Consider the following 8,469-nt stretch of genomic DNA (forward strand, 5'->3'; position numbering starts at 1 on the left):
ATGAAATGCCCCCGAGTGGGCGCACATAGAATAGAATTAAAAATCCCAAACAAGTGCGAAAAAAACCACAAAACACAAAAGTGCAGGCGCAGCCAAATTATGTTTAACCCCTTTCATGTCCACCAATCGTAGTGGCAAAGAACGGGTTAAATCACAGCACTCTGAATTAGTGTCGGCCGCCACGAGGAGCGATGAGGAGGCGACACTTATCGAAAAGGATCCAGGTCATGTGAGCGACTTACTGCCCTGGCCCCTCCCCCTGATTGCAGGCCCCGCCCCATGATCACTTGCCCCTCCCCCTGATTGCCGGCTCCTCCCCCTGACCGCAGGCCCCTCCTTTATCTAGTATAATACACTCTGTAGTACACAGATTTTGAACGCCACAAGGAATAAGAGTTGTCAGATTTGAGCAGGTAGAGCCCCCGGCCGGGGTACTGGTGGCTGCCGGCGTCCACCTCTTCGTGACGATCCCGCCTGTAGACCGGCACAATCTCCTCCAGCTGAGGCTTGTTGGCGTCTTTTCGGCTTTCTCTTCGTTGTTGGGATTCTCTGTAAAGAACAGACACAAGTCAGGAGTGAGTCCAGGATATCAGAGTGGGACAAGTCATGGGCGCGGAGCTAAAACAGAAGCATAAAGGGGTCTTCCGGGAATAATCCGGAAACAAGCAGTCTTACAGAAATCCCGCAGAGAGAGTACAGGGCGACTCATGCTGATCTGATCCGTTTTTGGTGCGGTTTTTCCTCCATCTTCGCTGGGTAAAATTGCAAAGTGCTTGTAAACACCAGCAACTTTACATTTCACTCTTTATTAAAAAGTATCTCTGTTGTCAAATATGGAGGTATTCTTAATTCTATAGTTTACAGCTGGTTGCCTAGGATACCGGCCACCTCTACAAACTATCAGTGGTGACTGGTTTCCTTGGCAAGGAGAGCACGCTCGCAAGCTTTTTACTTTAAAGTGTGAATGAGCCTCTCTGACGCTAGATGCGGCCCGTTTTCCCTCTGCAGAGGCACAGCTCCTCCACTACTGGCATTGGGGAGAGGATAAATTAGGCAGCGACTCAACCATCCCGCCAGTCTGATAGGTCAATCTTAACCTACGGAAAGCAAGAGAGACCACAGTAACGCCCCAGAGAGCACATTGTTGGTTTTTGATCTCCTGCAGAGGTGAACATCCATGACCAGTTGGTGCTTCTCCAGAAGCCTCCGACCTCCTCAGAACAAGGGGGTGGGACGCTGCTTCTCAAGAGGCCCCGACCTCGTCCGGATGAGGGGGTGAGACGCTGCTTCTCGAAAGGCCCCCTACCTCGTCCGGATGAGGGGGTGAGACGCTGCTTCTCGAAAGGCCCCCTACCTCGTCCGGATGAGGTGGTGAGACGCTGCTTCTCAACAGGCCCCCAACCTGCTCAGGACGAGGGGGTGAGACGCTGCTTCAATAGGACCCCCAGAACTCTTCAGGGCGAGGGGGTGAGACCCCCTAACTCCTCAGGACGAAAGGGTGAGATGCTGCTTCTAGAGAGACCCCCCGACCTCCTCAGGACGAAGGGGTGAGATGCTGCTTCTCAAGAGGCCCCAACCTCCTCAAATCAAAGGGGCGAGACGCTGCTTCTCGAGAGGCCCCAACCTCCTCAAGACGAGGGGGTGAGACACTGCTTCTTGAGAGGCCCCAACCTCCTTAAGACGAGGGGGTAAGACACTGCTTCTCGAGAGGCCCCAACCTCCTTAAAACGAGGGGGTAAGATGCTGCTTCTCGAGAGACCCCCGACCTCTTCAGGAAGAGGGGGTGAGACGCAGTGAAGACCTGCTACAGTATTTATTGTACAGGAATGAAGTATGAAAATTGTACAAAGTACCTTCGTCCTCGTCCTCGCTGGACTCGCTGACGTGCACGCTCACAGCCGTGTTTGGGGAGTCTGTCCATTCAAAGTAAACCCCAAAACCAATGTCAAAGTTATCTGTGGCAAACTCCCAGAAAAGATAGGAGCCCTCCTCGTGTGTGGGGACCCGGACTGTGACCACCTCTCCTCTTCCGACGGTGATGACTGAGTCCGCGTCCTGCCGGATCTTCTCTTTGAAGTCTTTAATTTGGGGTCTTGTCCACATGGATGGGGCAGCAATGACCGGCGTGGACTCTGTAGAGAGAAGGAAGTGGAAAAATAATGAGCAAACATAAACCATTAGCCAATGTCCAGGTATCGTCTGTTTGTCCACCCAACAGACCCCAACCCCACTGGGGTCAATAGGACGCACCTTTAGGCGCGTTCTCCAGCAGGTCTTCCAGCGGGGTCGGCCTCCAGTTCTTTCTCAGCATTGTCTATGTGTGGGTGGGTTTGTCCATTGACCGAGGGGGCTTCTCCGGAGCCGGTGATGCTTCCCATGTTCATCTTGGATGGAGAACTGACAGGGGAGCTGGTTCCAGCCGAAAGTGCCCCCTGCTGTTTCTGTAAGGCCGAGAGGGTAAGGAGAGGGTAACACCATGTCATTTATGAGCATTCTTCATTTCTTGTATGCTGCAAAGCAAAACTGCAGTGTAAAGCATGAGGGGAAGAACAAAGAAGCTTAACTTCTAATGAGGCAGCGTTTCAGACAACCACAGGCTCCAATAGACGCTGCACACAAATCCCACTGTCTTCCACTTATAAACGCTGCATCTAATCAACCAGCTACTCAGCGCACCGCCATCATCAAGAGCAAGACTCAGCCGCGCAATTTTTTAATTTTTTTCTTACTAAAAACAATTAGTTAATTAGTTCAGGTTCCAGGGAGCGTAAAGTGCAGGGTTTATTTTCTACATCAAAACCCGCAATAGCAATCTACTCTGATTATCGTATTTTTACAGCTGTTTTTACCCCATTTATTGTTGAAGATCTGAAGGTTTTATTAATTCTGTACAAGAAGCGAGGGCATTTTTTCATGCATTTTTTCGGCTCCACAGGAAAAAATAAACAAACCAAAAAACCACAAATTTCAGCAACGTCTTTAGATGCACAGCGGCCAGGAGTTTTCCGGGAAGCACAAGAAGTTTCCTCAAACTTTTAAACCAGTGTTTCCAAAACTCCAGTCCTCACGGCCCCCACAGGTCATGTTTCAGGATCTCCTTCGTATTACACAGGTGAGAGAATTCCTGATGCCTTGATAGTATTACACAGGTGATGGAAATACTAAGGAAATCCTGAAAACATGACCTATGGGGGCCGTGAGGACTGGAGTTTGGGAAACACCGTTTTAAACACAGGGGATTTTCTGCAAAAAAAAACAAACCCTGCAGCATTTATGCTACGTGGGAACATGGTCCGACAGGTAAATGCAGCTCAGAGCAGCGAGGCTCGGGGGTCTGTGCGCTGCGTCTACCTGTTGCTGAGCGAGCTGCACTTGGTACAGCTGCTGCATGTACTGCTGGTAGTGCTGTTCCTGCAGCTGCCGGATCAGGAGCTGCTGTTGCTCGAAGTTCCCCGGGTACTGCTGCGCTGCGTACTGCTGAAACTGCACCGCTGTCTGCGAGTTCAGGGCGGCCATGATCTGCTGCCTGCAAAAAAAAAATAGAATTAAGATTTGAAACACAAATGCACGGTCCTGCCCTAATGACTGCTGCACCCGCCATTGCCTGTGGCCGGCAGAGCTTTAGTAATTTTCCATTAAAATGAATGTGACAGGGCTCCGTGGACCCCATTGTTGGTGACCCCAGCGCATGTACCCTCCAACCGGTCACCAGCATTGCATACAACAGACTGCTCCTTGCACTATGGCTCATACTACGAGGGTCCTGAATGAGTGACCCACCCAAAAATATCCTTTAAGAAAGATGAGTGACTTCCGATGGGAGTACTTACTTCTGCTGTTCCATTCTAAACCGTTCATCCTCCGCTCGCATCCTCTCTTCCTCCTCTCTCCGCAGCCTCTGCTCCTCTTCTTTCCTCCGCTTCTCCTCCTCTCGCAGCAGCCGCTGCCGCTCCTCCTCTTCCCGCCGTCTCCGCTCCTTCTCTTCTCTCCAGTAAAGTCAGCAGATGACGCTTTACACTGAACTATGTCGGACATGATTTTTGCAGCAGCGTCAACCGTTCTCACTTCCTGGGACTTAAAGCAGAAGTCCGGTCCATGATCCCTCCGGTCTTACATACCGACTGCTCCGTAAATCCATAATCACTGACTCCAGCTATACTGCAATTAGTACTGGAGTAGGTGGTAACCTGAAAGATGCCTCATGTCCTGTCAGTCTCATACTGCTGTTTTGTCCCCCATGCTTTACACTGCAGGTTGGATTCTATGTATCAAACTTAGTCAAAGTTTAAGAACTCCTGCGGCTTTAAGTTAGTGATATGATAGGGATTTGATACCACTTAAGGCAGTTGGAAATTTTACAAAATTGACCCATAAAAAACAAATATTTCTCGCCTGATGACTCCTTCACTTCTCCCGTGCTCACACTCTGGCGGCCATCACTTTTTTTCCTGCAGCGATGATGTTGTATAATCCATGTGACTGCTGCAGTCGATCACTGGTTTCTACGGTCTCATGCTGTACATGCCAGTGATTGGCTGCAGCAATCTGATAGAGTGACGTGACGTTATCCCTGCAGGAAACAGAAAGCTCCTTTAAACTAACAGACAACCCCTTTAAGTGTGGAAAAACGTGACCCAGATGTCGATCATCATCTATCTTGTGAGATAGCGACTGCCGCTAACCTCTGCTATAGACTGGAGCAGAAAGATTTGCAGGACCCAGGTCTGGCATCCATAGAAAACCGCTGCAAACCATCTCCTATCTATCAGCATCACCAGCGCCTCTTCTGGTAGAGTTGGGTGGGTTCACTGCACAATCTGCAGAGCGGTCCCTTTAAGAACGTCTCCAGTAACTATTAGTGCTGGAGTTGTCTTCAGGTACCTGTCTGCAGGTTGTGCGTCACCTTGCCGCTCAGCCCCACTCACTTTAATAGTACTGAGCTGCAATACCAGGCACAGCCTGTGGACACGTGTGGCGCTGTTTCTGGAGGAAACCAGCAGTTACCGTGCCCCACCGATGCCGGATGTACGGATTGTAGGGATTAGTACCTTTTTCTCTCCTGCTCTTCTTTCTCTATTTTATGGGATGTGACGTATGTGGAGAAGAGGTGGCAGCATCTGTTCAGGAGGGTGATAAACTCCGTCATGGCTTCCTGCTTGCTCAGGTTGCCCACGGCCGTCCATTCTTTCCTGTAAGAAAGACGACAGTGTGTGAACGACGCTCAGAGGGAGCAAAGGCTTCTATGAAGAGGTTAGAAACGCGTCGTCGTTCAGTTTTATGCAAGAAACAGTCTGCAGTTTTCTATTAAACTTTGCATTTCAATTCCTTTTTTTTTTTTTTGGACACATCAGATCGATGCATGCCCATGATGGAAAATCTGTTGCCATTTTGCGTACACAGCTCCCATAAATGCTCATGGTAATGAGGTTCACCCTGCAGTCGCTGACGGCTACTTTAGTGGTGAAAAATATACAATGGCAGGATCAGACTACATATGTAGTGTAGTCTGTAACCATGGAGACACACAGATCTGCATCAGTGCTGTGTATACAAAACGGTAAGAAAACGTTAGGCTATTTACAAAGTGGCTACTTTTTTATAGGAATGTGATACAGTGAAACAAACCACACGACGTTCGTTACCTCCTATCGTTGCCCAGGACATCGAAGAAGCCGACTTCGGGGCACGTGTCGGGGTTGTACGGTCCCAGGAGGACTTGTTTGTACACAGCCACCAGCCTCCGCTTCTCCTCGTAGGTTGGATGGAAAGCCTTCCCGTCCTTCTCTGTAAAAAAATACAGAAGGAAAATGGTTAGGAGACCCATCACATGTACCAAACTGCGTGTGCCGCCATATAATGCTCCACAAAAACTGTAATAAGACAGTGATAGGACCACTAAAGCCACCTGACCCCAGTGTGCAGTAATCAGACCCTGCAATACTGAGTAATATCTGTGCACAACACATAATACAATCCACTTTCCAGTAATTGGACCCAGAACGATAAAATTCAATTCTTACAGGGTGATTCCTTAAATACCTTGTAAAAGTCCCTGAGCTCCCCCGATTCTGCAGCTCTTTTCCGTTTTTCGCTGCGTCGCTCCATTGCAGAGATATTCACATTTGCGTCTTTTGGAGCACTGCATGTGAAATCTCTGCTTGTAGTGCAACGGGCTGTTTCTTCTCTGCTTCCACAGATCAGGAGAAGATCTAGTAGTCGAGCATGTGATCATTGGCAGCGTCTTGGAGGGAGGGCTGAAAGTGCGCACTCCCAAATAAGACTGAAAAAATGCAAAGTTGGACTGCAAAGCAGAGATTTCACATACTGCACTCCGAAAGCAACAAATGTGAGTATCTCTGCAATGGAGCGACCCAGTGCAAAACGGCAAAAAAGCAGCAGGGTTCAGGAGAGCTCAGGGATTTTTACCAGATATGTAACTAAATTTTTTGAGGCCGAGTGACAAAACCAAAAATATTTTTATATGCATCTCCAAAAGTACAGCCTAGTTTCCCTGCAGCCACATTAAATGTTGTGATACTGTACTTTGTGCCAAATGATAAAGGCAGCTCAGCTAAACCTGACTGTATGAATACAGTAGCCACCAAAAGTTTTGCATTTTTTTTTTAAATTGTGATTGCTTCTGTTTTGTTGTTGTGAGGCCATTTTTCTGGTGATTTTAGTTAACTGGAAGCAAATGATTGTCAGCTATCAGGACAAAAATTGTGTTGGACATTGTTTTATCCCTTTATGTGTTAGATTTCAACATTTGCTGGGCCAAATGTTTTGCATATTTTGTTATGGGCAGTCGAATTTTGCCTAAATTTTTTTTTTTGCGTTTTAAGGTTAAAAACATGGCAGAGACAAAGCCAAATTTATCACCAGATGTCAGGAAGCTTATTATTCTGGGAGTGAAGTCAGGGAAAAGCCATAAAGAGGCAGCTATGGAATTCACCTGTTCTCAGAGTCAAGTGTCAGGTATATTAAAGAAAGAAAAAGAAGGTTCTGGAACAGCCGACAAACCTAGAAGTGGACGACCAAGGAGAACTTCCTCCAGAGTTGATCACATTATAAAGAAAAAGTCAGTATCTGATGTCCACAAAATGAACAAAGAATATGGGGTCAAAGTGAGTCGCGAGGACTAAGCAGTAGGGCTGAATGCACGAGTTCCAGTCAAGAAGCCTTTCATCTCTGCAAAGAACCGGAAGGTCCAACTTGTGTTTGCCAAAGAACACGGCCAACGGAAAGAGACAGATTGGTCTAAGGTGTTGGGGTCGGTTGAATCCAAGTTCAATCTGTTTGGTAGTGATGGCAGCACTGTATATACTGCAGAGTTGGAAAACGTAATGATGTAAGGTACCAAACGCATACAGTGAAACATGGTGGCGGCAATCTCATGGTTTTGGGCTGCTTTTCTGCATCTGCCATTGGCCCTTGGCATAGAATTGATGGAAATATGAATGCTACCATGAACAAGGATACAGTTGTGCTCAAAAGTTTACATACCCCAGCAGAATTTTTCCTTTCTTGGTCTTGTTTCAGAGAATATGAATGATATTCAAAAGCATTTTGGTTACAATTAAGGTCTTGTATGATGACAACTTCATGCACTTTCAATTCCTCACCAGGGAAATGGCATCACAACAACCAGACAGAAGTTATCACATTTTAAAAAAAAAAAAGCAAAACTTTTGGACTCTATAGTATAATCTATATGTGCGCTGTATCGGCCATAGTATCAGAGATAATGCGGTGTCTGACTATCTGTATGATCTGAATCTAAGTGAAGGAGGCAGGAAACATTTCCGTAAGAACGGTCCAGTCACGCTAAAATTCACAACGGAACTTTAATCATTGCAAAATGGAATTTTCTGAACTTTCTAACACTATGTTTGATGTACAATACAAAGTTATATTGTGGCACCGTGATAGCCAGAAAAATCGATGTAAATACTTGTATGCCAAAAATGACAAAAGTATTCTCGGAGTGATACCTTTATTGGATAACCAGAAATTATATATATATATATGCAAGCTTTCAGAGCACAGAGGCTCCTTCTTCAGGCAAGATTACAAATGAATTCATGGGACAAAAGGCACAGCATCTGAGAGATGTTACAACAAGACATTTGTTCATGAGGTGTAAGTTGTGATGTCTCCTACAGATAAGTTAGGGAGAGCAAATTAGTTGTTTTTTTTTTTTTTGCAAAATGAGAGGCCTTGGGAATGTTTAATTATCTGGAGGTGTGAATTGTGTCCATGTAGTGAGTCATAAAGCCAGGTGTTATATTTAGTTCTGTTGTCAGTGAATTGAACATCCTTATCAATTTGAATTCCCAAATTTTTCTTTCTCTGTTGCCCTTGAAGTGACCTTTTAGTATTAAAACTTTTAGATCTTTCATACAGTGTCCCCGGCCAGAGAAATGTTTTCCCACAGGTGTGTCCTGTTCATTCTTAATTGTGTGTCTGTGT

The sequence above is a fragment of the Phyllobates terribilis genome, unplaced genomic scaffold, assembly GCF_046119375.1.
Source record: "Phyllobates terribilis strain yellow unplaced genomic scaffold, ASM4611937v1 Scaffold_199__1_contigs__length_3552030, whole genome shotgun sequence".
NCBI classification, from domain to species: domain Eukaryota; kingdom Metazoa; phylum Chordata; class Amphibia; order Anura; family Dendrobatidae; genus Phyllobates; species Phyllobates terribilis.